This window comes from Marmota marmota, unplaced genomic scaffold, assembly GCF_001458135.2.
Source record: "Marmota marmota marmota unplaced genomic scaffold, marMar, whole genome shotgun sequence".
NCBI lineage: Eukaryota > Metazoa > Chordata > Mammalia > Rodentia > Sciuridae > Marmota > Marmota marmota.
In genome coordinates this window covers 8,332,054-8,351,136 of record NW_025999932.1, presented here as the reverse complement: position 1 = coordinate 8,351,136, position 19,083 = coordinate 8,332,054, and the positions used below count along the sequence as shown (strand labels likewise).

The 19,083-nt window shown below is 41.2% G+C and overlaps 2 long non-coding RNA genes across 2 annotated transcripts in view; both read right to left on the bottom strand.

The window, feature by feature from the left end:
* The window catches only part of LOC125616043, a 1,745-nt gene extending 310 nt beyond the window's left edge, over positions 1–1,435 (bottom strand). The window contains exons 1-2 of the long non-coding RNA XR_007346658.1: positions 1,247–1,435; positions 1–986 (exon numbers count right to left, since the gene is read on the bottom strand). The exon at positions 1–986 is cut by the window's left edge and continues 310 nt beyond it. This is a non-coding gene — a long non-coding RNA (uncharacterized LOC125616043). The remainder of the gene's footprint in view (positions 987–1,246) is intronic.
* Positions 1,436–11,085: 9,650 nt separating this feature from the next.
* On the bottom strand, positions 11,086–17,879 carry LOC125616042. The gene is made up of 2 exons (XR_007346657.1): positions 17,735–17,879; positions 11,086–11,359 (listed from the first exon to the last, which is right to left on the bottom strand). It is a non-coding gene; the product is annotated as an uncharacterized LOC125616042 (long non-coding RNA).
* Positions 17,880–19,083: the final 1,204 nt, after the last annotated feature.

The following is a 19,083-nucleotide window of genomic DNA, read 5'->3' as shown; positions in this document are numbered from 1 at the left end:
CCCCAGTGAAGGCTCCTGCTAGTGTGGTGTTCAGGCTTCCCAGGGCCCTCATTGTCTGAAGGGTGGGGATGAAGGAGTAGCCAAGTGGTGCTTGTGCAGCGTTTGGTTCTTCATCTTCACTCTGGTGCAAGGCTTTCTGTTCTAAGGCCTCTCAGTCTATGGAGAAGTTTGATCCTGGAGCTCATGGACATGTGGGCCATGTTATGAACCCCCTTCTATGCCTTTGAGACTCATTTCCTCTTCCAGTCTACATGAAATGGGTATAAAGGCAAAAACCACAGTTTCTGGGTAGATTCTGAGCAAGAGTGCACATGTGCAATTTCCTGGAGAAGCTGTTTCAATCTCATCAGTTCTCAAGGGTCCAGAGCCTATGGAAATCCAGAACCACTGCATCAAGGGAATGGCGTGGGACAGGCGGTTTGAACCATTATCAGATTTCCCTTTTGCACTTCCTCTCTTCCTCTGTATTCCTCCAGTTTTCTTTGAACAGGAGGTCAGTTAAAGAGTTACTGTGACTTGATGCGAAAGTAGGGAGAAGTGTCCTTGGGTTACCAAAAGGAAACAAACCCAGTCCCCTATACTATTTTTGATATCTCTGGTTACAAAATACAGATCACACTAATTCAGTTTCTGAAGTGACTGTAATGGTTCTTACATTTGTTCATTTCTAACTTTTCAAAAGCTACTCAACTGCATTGGAGTTAAACAGGCAGATGACTAGGAAGCCAAGGTGGCCCCTGCCCCTTCATGCCTCTATGTCCTAATTCTTGCTCTTCTTTCAATTTGAAAGTTTCTCTTTTCTTATTCCACTCACCAAATGCATCTTGTCTTCTAGATTCAGATCACATGTTCCTCCTTTGTAAAGATAGACCTTACCCAGTCATCTGTAGTCATTTTCTATCTTCTTACCTCGAAAGTGTGGTTCTTGAGCACAGGGCCATGGCTTTTTGTCTTTTAAAAACCCTCTGTACCACCTGGCATCGTGTCTAGAATAAAAGAAAATTAATACAGGGTTTTTTTTTTTTCAAAATTTTATGAGTCCGTGTCAGCAATGAAATGTGTAGTATGTATGAGTCCTTTTGTTCAAAGACTTCTCGAAATATGCACATAAAAAAGGGTAAATGAGTGAAAGGAAGAAGGAGAGAAATGTCTTGATACTAGAGACCTAGTCGTGTCAGTAGCGAGTGGGGAGTCCCATCCAGGTGGCTCAGTTCACAGTTTGAAGGAAAAGTTCCCACCAACCTACCTGGTGACTTCCTGTGGCTTTAAGTCTTTCTGGTCAAGACGGGAACTCTGGAAACTCTTGTTAGCAATAAGAATTCACTTATCGGGCTGGGGTTGTAGCTCAGTGGTAGAGGGCTCAACTGGCACGTGGGGCCCTGGGTTCGATCCTCGGCACCACATAAAAATAAATAAATATACTGTGTCCATTTACAACTAAAGAAAAAATATTAAAAAAAGAAACCATTTATCATTCACTCATATTAATTCAATGAATCGTTTTTTGCAGGCTGTTGGGTGTCAGGCATGGTTCTCAGGAACTAAAACTAAGGAACTAAAAAGGAGAAACCTCACTTTCCTCTTTGAGTTGACATTGCAAATGCTAGTGTAAGGAGACCAAAAATTAACAGTTAATTTAGTAAGTGTACTTGTTAAAAGTTACATGCTATTAAAAAATAGTTCAGACTCTAAGCTCTGGGGGCTGTGGGTGAGGGTGATGTGCTTTAAATCAGGGGTGTGTGGACAGGAGAGGCCCCACAGAGAAGACAAAGGAGGGAAGAGGGGATGAGTTAGCCCCTCTGGGTTAAGCAATCCTAAACAGTTAGATTCTCAGTAAATTCCAGAAGGGTATGGCAATGGATCTTTTCAGAAAAAAAAACAGGAAGCACTTTGAATGTGAGTAATATGTTTGTAGAACACATGAACCCAAAATTTGGTAACTGGAAAACATTGTATATCTGAAAGTCTGAGATGAATTATTTTTGTGGACAATAACGTCATTTTCTGACAGTAGGGAAATAAAGATGTTTGGATGTCAGTCTTGGAGGTTTAACTAGCAAAGACCAAGACATTTCTGCTTGGATAACCACCCCTCCCCAGCAATCCTCCAACCTAAATCTACTTTTTCCTGCCTATGTGCACACTAACTTGGAGGATTGCTTCACCGTTCACCTATTATACAACCAAAAGTTACAAACTCATTGATTGTCTCTTCACCTAGAAGGAGCCCAGCTCTGCTGAGTTGACCTATTTCTCATCTTTTTCACTCTTTCTGTGTATTCCCACTCCCACTGTCCTAGTTGAGGACTTGGTCCTTTTACTCTGGAATGTTCCCTATCCTGCCTAGTGTTCCCACTTCCATTCCAGCCCCAGCTCAGTTTATCCTCGGCCTGACACCAGAATGAGTGTTCCTAATTATAAATCCAATGGTGTCAATTCTCTCTTTAAACCCCTTCATGGTTTCCCATTGCCTTCCAGATACGAGCCAAGATCCTTAATGGGACACACAGTCCTTTGTGATTTGGCCTTTGCCATCTTATTTTCTGTTCTGTGTTAGTCAGCTTTCTGTTACTGTGATAAAATACTTGAAGAAATCAATTTAAGTGAGGCAAGACTTATTTTGGCTCATGGTTATAGAGGTTTCAGTCCATGATTGTCATTTGGCCCTATTTCTGTGGGCTTGTGGTGAGGCAGAATATCATGGCAGAGGGTGTGTGATGGAGCAGAGCTGCCTCACTTCATGGTGCTGGGAAGCAGACAGAAAGAGGAAGGGGTCAGGAGCAAAATATAACCCCCAAGGGCATGCCTGTAAGAACCCACTCCCTTCATCTAGGTCTCAACTCCTATGGATTCCACCACTTCCCAATAGTCCATTCAGCCACAAATCCATCAATAGATTGGTCCATTGATGAGACTAGACTCCTCATGGCCAATGGCTTCCCACTTCTGAACACTCTGCATTGGGGGCTAAGCCTTCAACACAGGAGCCCATGGGGACATTCTGGATCCAAACCACAACACCTTCTTACCACTTGCTTCCTGGAACCTCATTCTCATGGGTGGAACGACCTATAGTCCCCTGTGTGTCCTAGGACCAGCCATGGTGCTGTGCCCCTATGCCTGAGATAGCTTCCCCTCAGTGCCCACTTACATGCCTGGTCAATTCCTCTTCCTCACCAACATGCCAACTGGAAGCCAGCTCCCAAGGAAGTTTCTTCCCTGACTCCATTTTCAGAACCTAGTACCATTCTTGTGTGATTCCATAGGGTTTTGTATTTATCACACTTATTGCGAGAAAAAACTGTTGCTTGTGTTGAAATTTTAAAACAAAATTGCAATCCCCTCAAACTTCAGTTAGTCTTTGGATTACAAAACATGCTTACTAAATGTGTAGTGACAGAACAAACTCAGAGCTCCTATAACACATCCTTGTGTATCACTATAAAACAAACCTCTATTTTTAGGACTTTGGGTTGGGTCTAATGTGGAAATCTTATTTTCATGTGGCAATATTTTTTGTGGGTGGCTGATTAGATCAAAGTCCCTCAGTACCCATGTCTATTACAAAGCATTAGCATTTTCATTCTTTGTGTTCTTTGCCTTCTCTCACCTTCATTTAAAATGCAAATATTTTACAAAATAGATTATGATATGAAAAATTCAAAATTTGTATTACAGGAAAGAAATGAGAATGACCTGGGTTTGGTCATGAAGAATTCTCGAGAGCCAGCATTCTGAGGTTATCTTCAATGACCCAATTTAAATCACTTTGAAAGAAGAGAGACCAAGAAGTCTCTTTTCCCATATTCTATCTTTTTGTTTGCTTATGTAAATTATTACTATGAATTTTTAGACTTAGGACCACATACCAGCGCCATAAAGGCATTTGAAGATTTCATTCTGATAAGATGGCGTAGAAATGGGCTATGCGTTGACTTGTCTCTGGAATGAACGGCCATGTAGCCCTTTCTCCATGACCTGGTACCAGAAATCAGGTCTCTGGTTTTATTTGCAGTCTTCTTCTTTCTTCTCCTGCTTGTAATGCATTTCAGACTCTGCATGGATCAAATCTCTCTGCAGCTTCCTCTGGCAGCCTCCCTAACAGGAAAGTGGCTCAAGGCCACTGTGGCTCCTGGAGACAAGCAGGTGAGAGGCAGGCTGAGCTCAGCACAGGTGGAGGCCCAGGAGGTCCAGGGTGAGCTGAGCTGTGCTTGGGCAGAGGCTAGCATGGAAGTTGGGAGAGAACTTCAGGAGGGCTGGGTCTAGCATGAAGAATGCTCTGGAAGATGATTTTCTTTGATAAGAAGCCTTGGTAGATTGGGGCCTTTTAACCAGGGCAATAGAGATATTTGTAGTTGGCTCTGCTCCAGGCGGAGGCTTATTGGTTCTAAAGAGCTCTTATCAGTTAAACGAAAGGCATTTCCCTAAAAAGAAAGGCGTTCCCTTATCTAGCTGCACTTCCTCAGAAAGTGAACAGGAGTGGGCGAACACCGCTGGCTTCCTGTTGGACTTGGTTCTCTAGGGGTCTCAGGATGTGATTGGCTCAGCTCTGGGGAGTGGGGGGGGGGGTTCCGTGGGGGCAGTTTTCCGTTTTCCCCTGCTGCTGTGATTCCCTTGGACACCAAGCATCCTATGGAGCCAAGGGGAGAGGGCTGGCCCAGGGGTGTTCTGACACTTCCCATTTTGCAGTTTCCATGGCTCACCCTGTTCATCCAAGTCTCTTTTGCACTTTCAGAGAAGCCTTCATGGACTGGGCATTCCATTATACAAAGAGCCTTTGATGGCTTCTTATTGTCTGCAGGAAAAATTGAAACTCCTTAGGTCCATACTCAAGAACATTTGCCATCTGGCCATAAGCTCCTTCCTCGATACCAGTGCAAATCTGTGATGTGGCAAAGCAGGTGCCCTCTCTGGTCTTTGAATGCACCACAGCAATTCCTGACTTTAGGGTGTAGTTCATCCTCAGAATGAGCCATCACTCCTCTCTACCTGTGCAAAATTTAACGATGGATGTGCAGATCCTACCTTGCCTGCCTTTCCAAAATCCCTGGCATAGTCTGGTGATTTCAGGTGAGGGGGAATGAGTGGGAAGAGAGAGAGATAAAGGACTAATGTGAATCAACCGTACTTTCCAGAAGTAAGCTAACTTCCTCCAAGAAATAAATACTTTAAGACATACACCTTTCGTTTCGCCCTCTAGATCATGTGTCTCCCTCTTCCCACATGGCGTTTGTTCAAGATTTACAGGATATTTTTGCACCATTGACTCTAAAAAGACTTCAGGGGCTCATGCGGTGGAACATTCTCAGGACACACCCAGGGTCTTAAATCCAGGACATTATTAGTGACTTGCAGCTATCAATTTTCTTTCCTAACCTTGTAGATGCTACTTATATAATTCTGGCTGCAGAGATGTTTCCAGGATACTTAACTACAGAAAAATGCAGGATAATTAACAATACAAGATCAGGATAATTTAAAAGTCTGAATGGTCCCCACTTTAAATTCTGAAACTGCTAGCTTGACAAAGACTCAAGACTAAAGTTCTTGGGGATGAGGGCCAAAAATATATGGATTGATATGATGGAACAAAGTCCTTATGAAGACACAGAGATATAACTTAGGTCTCTAAGCATGTTTGCGATGTGCACTTTTCACACATAGATCCTATATATGAAGGATGGGAATCGACTAGCATTCCAAAATGTTAAGACAGATGGACTTTGGTGTAGTGGGGTCAGAAGCACCCAAATCATCTGGAAAGTTCTGAGGGCATCGTATCAATGCTTGCTTTAACACAGCAAATGTTCTGTGGATAATATCTTCTTGCAGAGTTACCTCAAATGGAAATGGAGCTGTGCGTTTTCATCTCTGGCCGCAGCACTCTGTGTTAACTCGGAACTCTTTAAGCTGTAATGGAACGCCCTTAATGGACCATTTGGCATATGTGGTGAAGCTTATGTGAAACAAACTTCTAAAAAATTTAAACTAAACCTTTTAGAACTTCCCACCAGGGAGCACAGTTGTGTTGAAAGGTAATGTAATTTGTGACATCAGACGCCTTTTCTTAGTCTCTCTAGAAGCCTTTCTTCTTTTCATTCTCCTGACTTCATTTTCTACTTCCTTTTTTTTTTTTTTAAGAAAATTTATTATTTCATTAAAAAACATTTTAGGATGCTTTGTTTATTTTATTTTTTTAAAGAAATTACATATAAATGCAATACACTCTCATGATTTCCATCTAGTACAAGTTACATTTCATCTGGGTTTTCTCGTTTGTTACCTTTATAGGTAAAGGTACGTTTGGGTAAGAATGGTGGTGTCCGGGGAACATATACTGAAGCATTAAAATTGATTTGCATTTTGAAGAGAAGTATAGTGTCTAAATTGTGAACGTTCAACATTTTATCATGAAATAGTTAACGGCAGTAATTAATTTTTAATAAACTCTGATTCTGACATATTATGGATCAGGATGGCTGAATTTAAAAGTCAGCATTCTGTGCTGCACCATGTTTCCATCTTGTGTTTATTTCACTATGATGGAATTAGCAGAATGCTCTTTTTAGTTATTTTCAGTAGAAGACAACAGTTTGTAGTATAAATCCCACAGAATTTAGCCAGCGAATCATCCAGCATGAGCTTGTCTATTTGTGTGAATGGGGTTGGATGACCCTTGGGCCACACAAGTTTAAACTGGAGACAAAGTACAATCTAGTATGTTCCTATAAAGTTTTTAATGATCCATTTAGGTGATTGTAGCTGCAATTATAGGGAATATTGTAGTTCATTTTTCATTTGTTCATATATACACACTTTATTTTATATACAATCAGGATGCATAACTCAGTAGTTATGACAGAGTTACCCAAGACTATCAGGGCTTTGCGAATTAAAAAATGTTCTTAATAACCTTGTATTTCTTTTTGAAGAACCTATAAAAAGGAAAGATGGCTTGTCAGAGAGGCCAAGGATAACCAGAGCCCCAGAGGAGGAGCATCCCTGCTCCTGGCTGTGCCTCCGACTCATCGACTCATCAGCTGCTGCCTTTGTTCTCAACTGTCCACTAAAGCAAGGACTTTTTCTGTTTCTGCAGGGGACCAGGCGCCACCTTTAGGAGGAACCCTCTGACACTCGGCACAGTTAATACTGGAGTCAAGCCTGGAGTTCTTCCTTAGAGCAGGTTGTTAGCTTAAGCGTCTATAGTCACAGACTATCCTTTGTGTGTCTTTTTTGGCTAAAAACTCGGCTCCTTCAAGTCTGAATGCAGAGCAGGTGTTCTTGGTGAAGACCCAATACTTAATTGCCTCAGCCACTATTTTGTTTACCAAGTGCTTAAGTAATACTTACTCTTTGCCAGATGCGTGCAAAACACCTTACAAATAATTAACTCCTTTAATCCTCACGATGACTCTAAGATAGATACTGTGACTATTCCTATTTCACAGATGAGTGAGCCACATGCCTAAGGTCACAGAGTTAGAAAGGGGCAGAGCCAGGATGAGAACATGGGCAGTCTGCTCCAGAGTCCAGGCCCTTGCCCACCATCTCTTATACCCTGCATATGGGTCTCTCTTCTGGAACCTACACTCTCACGTGCCCTGGCTGGTGGCTCTAGGCCAGTCTGGGAGGATGCTTCCTTGGAATAGCTAAACTCTACCTTATACCAACACCGTCCCCTATTCTCACCGTGCAGTTGAAGCACAGTGCACATCTGGCTGGGCTGTGTGGTATCTCTGAGCAGCAGCACTTCTGCTCACTCCCTCTTACGGGATGCCTGTTTTTCTTGTTAATGGGATGGTCTCCTGCCATATTTCAAGGTGGACCTCACTCGTCATCTCCTCTGCCTGCTGCCTACTTCTGGAGACTCAGACGCTTTGTACACATACACCCCAACACTTTTCACTGGACCATGGCTCTCCTGTGTCAGCTTTAAGCCCCATTTGAATATTTTTGGAATAAATCTAAGATTTGGGGTTTGGCTCAATAGGCTCTAGAGCCTGATATTTCTGGATGGTGTGGGGCCCAGGTCCCATTCCCTCCTCTAATGAAACCCTGTGGAAGTTTTTAAAAAGCTGACCACCTTTTGAGCAATGTCTCCTGGCCATTATGCCTGCCCTGCTCCCTCTCAGATGAGTCAGTCAATCTGCTGAAGTCATGCTTATAACAATAATGAATTGTTCTGGAATGCAACCTTCAAAATGAAGTGTGTCCCTAGAAAGACCTCACTGCTTAATTTTGAAAGACATTGGTTTTTATGGAAGTCTGACAACATGCTAAAACAAAAGCAAAATCAAAAATTCAAAACACTACCTCAAAAGAATATTAATTTCATGCTAAATATGCCTACCCTATTCTCATGAACACACAACATTTGTATTTCCATATGAGCTGAAAGCACCAAACAGTTAAGAGTTTCCTTAGTAATTTGTTTTCTGTTATGGCCTCTCCCAGTAATCTGTAATAGTTTTGGAAAATTAAAATAACAATGTAGTCCTATAATCATAAAAATCTACAATAATCTTTAGTCAGCCTGGTTTGAGTATTTGAAAAATAGATATATTAATTTCACATGCAAACTGAGGGTCAGAAAATGTCAAAAAATCAGTCTATAAGTCAAGTGTATATTACAACAAAGTTTTTAATGTTTTAAAGAATTCTTGTGCTTAGTACACTTAAGTGCACCTGATGTGACTAATTCCTGTGTCTTTAGTATGCTAGAGTCACCTCTCACTTCACTGGGAAGTAAAACTTAAGATGTGTAAGAAAAGAAAAGGAAAAAAAATATTTTTGGTTAAATAAGCGATTGGTCAGGCAAACCTTGTCTTGGAACCTGTGCTCAGAATCCTTCATCTACATCAAGGGTTTTTGGGTCCAACAGAGACAAGTAGTGCTCAGAACTGGTGCTCAGAAACTTGGACTCAAGATAAAAAAGTCCTTCACAGTGTATGCTTGTGTGCTGTACATTTGTGTTGGCTCTGAGGGTGATTTAAGAAGTGATTGAAATAATATGGAATTTTTCTTTTCCTTTGCACTCAGGTAGTATGAAGCTATAGTTTGTGAAAAACCAAAGAGAACAAATAAATGATCAACTGCTATGTTTTAAATGCATGTTTGAATATTGTCTGTCAAAAAATTTTCCTTGGCTAAAGAGGCTTGAGTTTTAGTCCTTTCCCACTTGCTAAGTGCTGTTAAGCACAGTTACTTTATATTTTTGTCTTTTTTTTTTTTGTTGTTGTTATTGTTAAGTGTTTGCTTGCAAATTCTGGTGAGTTCTGATGAAGTGACATTTTAAAAGTAATTTGAAAAAGGGGAATGAACCCACTGCTGCAAAATGAAGTCACCAAGGGTAGTTGGCTTACCTTTAAATCACTGCACTATTGAATCGAACATAAACTTCTTTTGTCAACAGACTAAATGGAGTGAAGAGGTGTCTATATCCCAGGTGTTTATTCCAGAAAGAAAGCAGCTCTTTCCTGGTGAATAGGGTGGTACACAGGAGTTCTTGCTTTATATTTCATTTACTCAAGTTCTTGAAATGAAGTTTGCTTGAGAGCCTTTGTAAATATTCTTTTTCTACATGATAAAGGTTTCCTGTGCAAATTTGTAAAGTGCCAGAGAAGGGAGGTTTAAATCTGTTTGCTGACACTTTTAAATTAGAAAATTTACACATATTATAATTTTACACACAACTTTACACGTATTATAATTTTGCACATATTGTAAGTGCAGCCATGCGAGAAACCACCACCAATCTCAACTTGAATTTATTCTATTCACTTACTACCTGGAAGGCTTTTTTCCCCCCAGTGCAATTAATTAAGCAAACAGGACCAACGTTGGTACTTGTGACAGATTATAAGAACAAAGGCCCTTGCACTGGTGCTTTCATGGGTCTCATAAGTAGATATTCCTCATAAATCCTGTATAACAGATCCTTTGATTCGCTCTCAAAAGCTTTATCCTATTCCAACTGGTACTCATCACCACGGGAGGCTTGTTACTTGCAAATTTCTCTATTGCTGTTTTCATTTCCGATTCAGTAATAGAGCCAATCAGTTTCTCATTATCCAGAAGATCTAGTTTTGGCGTTTTAATTTTAGCCAGAATTTTCATAATCTCTGTTATCAGCTGCTAACTCTGATGCAAATATCAGTTTGGAGGAAAAAAAAAGAAATAAAAAAGGGACTTTTTACATTATGGCTATCTAACACTCATATAGAGATCCTATTGAAAAAAAAAACATAATTTTTTTTCCCTTAATCAACAGGAATGTGTTGTCTCAATAGGCTAGCACTCTGAGATCAAGATGTTGGCAGGGTCTTGCTCCCTTGGAAGGTGCTAGGGAAGGATTTTCCAAGCCTCTGGTAGTTTCTTGACTCTTGGCAACATAACTCTAAACTTCACCTGGTATTCTCCCTGTCTGTGTGACTATGCCCATATCCCCCCTTTTTATAAGGATACCACTCATATTGTTAGAGTTTACAGTACTCCAGTATGACTTCATCCTAACTTGTCCTTTCTAACATCTGCAAAGATCCTCTTTGCAAGTTAGGTTATATTTAGAGATACAATGGTTAGGACTTCAATGTAGGAGTCGTGTGTGTATACTGGGGGCTGTGGGGAGACCCAATTCAACCCAAGAGATTTCTTGATTGTTCAGCTTTCTTTGAATGTCACTGCCTTCTTTCTGCATTTGAAGCAAGTTCTGGTTTGAACAGAAAACATATCCATGCCTGCTTACTCCATCACAGACTTGAGACTCCAGAAGTTCACATACCTTGGGGCCATTGAAATACTGTGCTTTTGTGTAACCATGACCACTATATGCAAATGAGACAGCAAAGAGCAGAGACAGAACATGCCCATGTGTGTGCCTCATTTTCCCTTGGATTCTGCTTATAAAACAGAACTTCAAAGACAAAAGTGTTAAGAATTTCAGAATAGCAATACCTGAGCTTTAAACCAAGCATGAGGCCCTTCTGTGTGCAACTGCATTGGGTGGGGGGAGGGTGTGCATCAAAATGTGGGCTTTCTGGTTTTGATGTTTATTAACATATTAGTTATTTGACATTGACAAATTCATTTGACCTTGATATAAAATTTAATGAACTTGTATTAAGCAAATCACAATATATAACACTAATCTTTAAAATTTGTTAAAATTCTACATCAAGTATAGAGCCACATTTGGTATTGTCAGGATCATGGAAAACAGGTTTGGTTCCAGTCTTATGGGGGTGAAGCCCCAGTATGGTAGAGCCCAATTGCAAGCACTGGTGTAACAATTTGGTGCCAGTCTCCCTCTCTCTTCATCTTCATCATTGTCCTTATGTGTTTCGTAGAAACAAACACAAAACTAGGAGAAAAAATTCAGGAGCTTTATAATTTGTATGATTAGACAGATTTTGCAGAAGTAAAGAAATAACCTTTTTGTGATAAAATATATTCTTTCAAAAAAGAACTTTGGAAAAATAATCTGTGAATGAATGTAGATAGGCTTTGATGTTCATTTGGCATTCTGTGATCAGGGGCACAATTTTAAACAGCAATATGTGTGAACATGTTAGGGTTCTGTATGATTTACTTGAGGAAGTTTATTTATTTTATTTCCTCTGGTAATCTGGTCTGTCATTTATTCATTTTTTTTTTTTTTTTTGATCTGTGTTCCTGATGGTATAGCCATCTATTCTGGGGAAGCAGTTCATAGACTCCAAGAGCTCTGAGAGGCTCATAGGCCAGTCAATCCAGTGGACACCAGCCTATGTGCTTGAGGACTGAGCAGGGACACTCTGATGTTCTCTATTGGAACCCATAAGCCTTTGCTTAGTCATCAAGAAAGAGATGGGACACTGTAGTCACTGGGAAAAGCAAATGGTTACCCTTGGCCCTTGATGGCTACAGCTGTTTCAATCTGAGTCAGCAGGAGATATCAATGACACAGGAAATGTATTTTACACAAAAGGAGAGGAACAATCACCAGTTGGTCTGCCTTCTGTGCTTCTGCCTTTGGCTAATGTGCAAAGTACCAATTCTTTCCTAACTCTGCTGTTTCTTGCTTTAGATTGTCTTGGCCACTCCTTAGTTAACCCCCCAGGGATATAGTCATCTGAGAAAGTAGGTTCTGATGGGGTCAGTGGTGGTGGTGCACAGGGGGCAGGGGGTCTCCAGGGGTTATCATGAGTCAGAACAGGAGTGTCCTGCATACTGTAATTGGGCCACCATGTGAAAGAGTGTCATAGACAAAGATGGTGTGGATGCCATATGTGGTCCTTACACATTACTCTTCTTGTGGCAATCAGCATCATCAAACATGAATGACACTAGCTAGGAATGGGCCATTTCTGCCTGAGAGAGTCAAAGGAAGTTTCTAGAATAGAAACTTCTGAGATGAGGTTTGTGGAGTGAGTGGCTCATCTTGTGAGGGAACAAAGAGACCAGAGAGGATAACCAGACCATTCCTGTTGGAGCTTCATGCAGAAGCATGAGTCTCGAGAACACAGGACATGATTGTGGACATGCAGAGGTGAACTGGCGGGACTGCAGCACGAGGTGCATCAGAAGAGGGGGGTAAGAAGCAGATGAAGTGTGAGCTGGGGTCAGGATAAGAGCCTTCTGTCAGTGTAAGCAAGCTTGCAATCTATCCGAGTGGGTGATTTTTAAGAACATTTACCCATTAAGCACCTTCACCTATTTAGTGATGCTAACTCTGGTGGCCTCAGAAGGACTGAAATGGAGAGGGGGCTGGGAGGGAGACCTTTACAGAGGCAATGGTGTGACTGATGCCAAGGACCTGAACCAAGACAGTGGTATTGAGGCCAGATACTAGATTTGAGACAAAATTCTGAGTTAGAAGCAACTGGGCTTAGAAAATGGGGAAAAAGAGATGGGCTGACTTTAAGGTCTTGATCTTAGAGATTGGAGAGATGGTTGTGTCTTGAACAAAAACATTCAGGCAGAAGACAGGTTGGATTAGTGTGGATATGCAATTTTTTTTAATATTTATTTTTTAGGTGTAGATGGAATACAACAAAATGCCCTTATTTTTATGTGGTACTGAGGATCAAACCCAGGTCTTGCCCATGCTAGGCGAGTGCTCTACCTCTGAGCCACAATCCCAGCCCTGGATATGCAATTCTAAATGGTAGATACCAACCCCCAGCTCCACACAGGGACAGAAGCTCTTCTGTCTCTAGGACTTGAGCCTGCCCTGCCCCCGTCCCTGTGACTCCCACCAGAAGATGGTGGTCTTTTCTGTGCAGTGGATAGGAGGGCGGTGTTTAGCAAGGTGTAATTTTTTCTTCCAATAGAAATGTACTTTTTAGCTTTATAGAAAGTCGTGGAGACAGCATAGAAATTTCCCATGTGTTGTGCACCCAATTTCTCCTATTATTAGAATCTTAAACTAGTGTGGTGCGTTTGCTTGATAAATGAACCAATGCCATCTGTACATTATTTTAACTAAAGTCTATAGTTGGTTCAGATTTCCTCAGCTTTTACCCAATGTCCTTTTCCTGTGCCAGGATCTCATCCAGAATCCATGTGACATTCAGCTATCATGTCTCCGTAGGCTCCTCCTGGTTGTGACATTTTCTCAGAGTTCCCTCGTTTTGGATAACCTTGACAGTTTTGAGGTCAAATACTCATCCCTCAGCTAGGATCTGTATGATATTTTTCTCAATATATTGGGATGACAGGTTTTGAAAGGGGGATCACAGAGCTGGAATATGATTCTCAACACATACATCGAGGGAAATTTTGTTAACATGACTTACATGGCTGTTGATATTCACCTTGATCGCCTGATTTAAGTCATGTTTGTCAGGTTTCTCTACTGAAGAGTTACTCTTTTTTTTTTTTTTTTTAAATATCTTCCATACTGTACTCTTTGGACAGAAGTTACTATGTGTGGCCTTATGTGAAAGGGTGGGCGGGGGGAGCATAAAATGCCTCACGCTCCAGAGGGTAAAATATCTACATATATTTGGAATTCAGCAAGGAAATTTATCCCTTTACTAGTTTATTCATTTAACCATTTATTTATGTGTGTATGGACTCATGGGCATCTATTTTATATTAAAGTTCTGCCTGGGGAATGTGTGGGGGGATGGGGTAACAGAAAGTGGGAGGTCCTGAGTTCTGTGTTTAGCAATTGGAAGATGCTCTGCATTCCTATGAGAGAGGCATAATGCATGATGTGTCCAAAGAAGATTGCTTTGGAACTCCATGATTTGCACAGTTTCACTCATTCATTCATTTAACAAACTTTTATGAAACCCTATTCTATCTCCTGCTTCTGAGTAAGCATGATACATGATGGGAAAAGAAACTGAAATGTACTGAGCACCCGCCTGGCTCATGACACTTTACACAATTGATTTCACTCAATCCTCACACCAGCCCAATGAGAGACTATTGTGATCAACATTTTATACATAAGAAAACTGAGTTTGTTCTGGAAGCAGCCTGTTGTCATGTGAGAAGCCCAGCTACCCCCAAGAGTTGATGCTGGGAGGTAGTCCAAGCTCAACATGTGGCCATATCTGACCAGCTCCCAGTTATTCCAGTCATTTTAGCCCAAGAATAGAACCAGTAATCTGATGGTTACTGCCAGCGTCTGACTGCAGCTGCAGAAAATCCTGAGCAAGAGGTACCCAATGGGGCTCGCCAAACACTCAGAGCAATGACAGGTAAATACATCATTGTTTTAATCCGTGGAGTTTTGGAGTAGTTTGCAGTAACACATAATGGAAACACCAGAATAAAAAGGAATTCCCTCTCTGCACTGTATCCCTCTAGTAGTGTGTACAAGGATCCTAGTGAGGTAAAAAGCATGAGTGGTCATTATGTTAAGGATGTTGTGGAGGCCTGGCCTGAGCTGGGTGCTTGTGGACATGGGGAAGAAGCAGCAGAACTGGATGCCATCTTAAGAGTACTTGCATTGAAGGAGAATAGAACTCGATTAGGGCGTTGCAGAGGGGAAAGATTGTTATCAGTATTGAATTGTCAATTGCCTTTTCACTTCCTGGTTGTCTAACCTTGAACAAATTCCTTAGCTCTGATTCTCAACATCCTTATCTTTAAAGTTGAGATGATTTGATGATAATCATAGATCAAAAAAAGATAACCAAGTACTCCATAATTATGTTCCCATAATTTTCTGAACATATCTTGGTTATAGCACCCGTTACATTGCATTTGAATTGCTTATTGGCTGCTCTGTCTCACAAGTAGACTCTGAGCTCTCCTGGCCTTATAGTTTTGTGTTCTTGCTGATCAGCACAGAACATAAAATAGATATTCCAATAGCTCTTGAATGAAAAGAAGGAAGAGGGTGAATCAATGAGTAAAGTTTAATTGTAATGGAATAATGAAGGCATGGTAAACCCCCTCTCAAAAGTACCTAGCCTGTTTGGTTAGGTGTTTAGAAGTAATATTATTTAAAAGGGGGAAAACAGGGCAAAATTCTAAGAGCAAAAGGAAATGATTGGTAGTGATAAATAGGTTGACATAGGTTGACATAGAAACCTGGCCAAGAAAAAAATTTCAGTGTAGTGTTACTTAGCCCCAGAGATTTTTGTTTTCAGTACTAGGGATTGAACCCAGGGCCTTCCATATGCTAGGCAAGCACTGTACCACTGTGCTACCTTCCCATCCCCCCAGATGAGATTTTTAAGGAAGATATGGGCATTGAAGAATACATGCAGTGTTGGAATTGGCAGGGGTGAAAGAAGACACACATATCTCCCCCCACACAGTACATGTTCTGTCCTCTGAGGAGTATATTTAGAGGGAGGTAGGGCTTACCAGATTGTATAACATGTAAAGAATATACTTGCTTGCTCACGCAGTCAGGCAATAGTTAGGAATCTTCATGTTAAGTTCTAGCAACTGTGCTTGGCATGGGAGCATCACAGTGATTGAAACATGTATAGTTTCTCCCTTGTCAAACTTACAGTCAACAGGAGAGCAGGCGTGGAACAAATGAGTATGTGCTTACTACTTGAAATGCCTCTTTTGATGAGGGAGCATGATGGCTGCTTCTTCTTCACCTGTGTCTATTCTGTCCATCTTAATGATGGACTACCTGAGTTTCAGCTGGGAGCCTGACAACCCACCCAACAATTCTTGCAGTTTGTCCAAGTGACAAAGTTATGGCCAATGGTATATAAAGATAATTATTCATGCCACTTCTGGTATACATCCACAGGGGAGGCTTGTGCCTTCCCTTGGTCCTTTATGCCTTCCTGCAAGCTGGAAGATGCTGAGAACCATAAGAGCAGCCTTGTCCTCCAAGATGAAAGCCTTGCACTGAAGGCGGCAGACCTTCCCATACAATCGTTGACTAATGGCTTATCATGTGGCAGAGGAAGGAGCTTCCATGTTATTGAAACCATTGTATCTTTGGATCTCTTTGTTCTTGCTACTTAGTTCGTATCTTAGCTAACACAGGAAACAAAGACTATGCATTAGCTTGCTGAGCTGTCATGACAAATGCCACGGAATGAGTGATTCAAAGAACAATTTTTTTCCCCTCACAATTCTGGGTGCTGTAATTCTGAGATCAAGACAATGCCAACATTGTTAGCAACGATGGTAATGGTGGTTGGTCAGGCTCTGGCATAGACTTATGCCAGAAGGAGAAAGAGACACATTCCTCTGGCCTCCCCTTATAAGGATCCTATAGTAGCCTCATTCTAAAGGCTCCAGCTTCATTACTTTGTTTAACCTTAATGACCTTCCAAAGGCCCCTTTCCAAATACCATCATCACTTTGAGGTTTAAGACTTCAACATATGATTCAACATATGAGTCTGGGGTGGGGGGAACCACAATTCAGCCCATAGCAGGGGGCAAGAGGGGTCCCAGTTTAAGTGGAGTGGAGGGGCCGGGAAAGAAGTATCTGAAGCTTAATGGTTAAATATTTGGAGGGAGAATGCCCTCGCCTGAAGGTATAGCATGTACAAAACCCCTGAAATCAGAGATCTTTGTACTTTGGCAAGACAGGAACTATGAATAGTGGGTGGGACAAGATGGGAAAATGATTGGGGGGTAATCCCAATGGAATAAAAAAGTCAATAAAAGGTTTTAGGAAAGGGGTAATGTGACCTAATTGGGATTCCAGAAGATTCCCCTATCTCTGTTGGAGGACTTGAGAAAGAAAGGATGAGGGATGCTGCCTGGGCTGCTTGTGGTGGTCGTTAGCCCAGAACTGGAGAGAAGCGAAAGGTTGAAGTTATATTCTGGAAGTAGAATTACCAGGTCTTTTTTTATGCATAGAAGAGAGGAGAGGAAAGGTGACCTTAAGAGGATCTCCAAGTTTTGAGCAGGAAGAGACTGGAGGAAGAAAAAAAAAGTCAACAGAGGAAGATTAAATGTTTCTTTGGGATGTATTATGTCCAGAAACCCAGCTGACAATTATCAGCTCTGTGACCTTGGGAACATTCCCATTCTGCAAAGAAAATAAGATTTAAAGGTTAAAAATCATGAACTTAAAATCCATGGAGGTGAAACTATGAAACTATGGTCATGAAGTCAGGTGCCACCTCCTTATTGGATGACCTTGAGAAAGTCACGTAAATTATTAGAACTTTAGTTTTCTTACACTTAAAAAAATTACAGGATGAATTTGAAATGATGATTTTTATACCTAGCCAGGTGTCTGGCACATTAAGTGATGAATAAATGTATGTCTTTTTCATATTGCTCCAAGTTATTTTCTAGTTGAAACTTACCCTAGATGTCCAATGGGTGCAGAGATCATACTTTAATCCTATGTTTATATTCCAAAACTCAGACAGAGGGGAGCCTGGGACAAATGCAGCCTGTCTTGCCTGGAGTCACGACTCTTGCTCCTCCTCGGTCTGAATGCACAGTCTGGGAGGTGAGTCCTGGAGCAACATTGGACTTGGACCCAGGAACTCATTGGTCAGCAGGTTCTGTTTCGCAACTTTCCAGAAGGCAAAAGTGATCATCTGGAAATGCTACCTCAAGAGCTAAGAGTGATGAAAGTTCAACAGATGTCATCACTTTGGATTTTTTCATCTGTGGAAACTGCACCCAGCTTCCCGGCATCTGGGGACATTTGCTCAATGTACCGTGGAGAAGTGGTCTGAGCCTAGAGCAAGAGCACTACTTCCTTAGTAAAATGGCTAATAATGAACAAGGAGACTCCCCAGAGGTGAAACCTGGCTGAGGTATTAGGAATAGTACTCAGCAAAATGCCTCAGGTGAATCATGGATATTTGATGAAAGGACTTGGTCATCGTTGTGATTTTAAAATTCATGCAGTGACCTGGAAATTCTGGAAGATGGTTTAAAAAGTCTTTTTCTTTTCTTCCTCATCTCAAAGTGTGTGGGTTGTGCAGAGTAGATTCCTTCCGAGGAACTGCTCACAGGCAATTGTTCTACATCTAGTGTGACAGAAAGGAAATGAGGTTGCTGGATGTTTATCTGGACCTTGGGGTCCCCTGTCCCCGTGGTACTCTGAAAGGATGTGGGGATGGTGTACAGTTTAGACTGAAGTCTTTGGAAATCCAACACTGGAGGAATGGTGGAAACTTGCCTACCTAGTGTTGTAATGTGACCCTACTGGGAAACAGAGATTTGCTTCTTACAGACGTTTGTCTCTATCAGATTATTATAAGGCGTTCCTTCAACTTCTCCTTAGGCGTTATCCTTGCACCTGTTGCTCTGTATGTCTGTGTGTGGGTGCATGTGTGTCTGTGCCTGTGTTGAGTTTTCAAGATGCCAGACACCACTTTTTGTTTCATTTCCCATGTTGGGTTTTTATCAATGCTCAAACAGAAAGCCTGACATTCAAGGGCTTTATCTGCAGAGTTAGATGAGGAGAGATATACAAGAAGGAGAAAACTATTATTTGTTATTTTTTTTAAACAGAATAGCTGAACAAATTGTGAAAAATGAGAAAAAAGCTAAATTATGCTAAAGAGAAAGTGTGTTTTTTAATCTGTTGAACTTCTTTTCTCTTTTGCACAAGTAAATCATATATAGGTTAAAATAATTATGAAACTTGGAATTTACCCAGTTGTGTAGTAGGTAATTACAAAATTGCTTTGTTTAA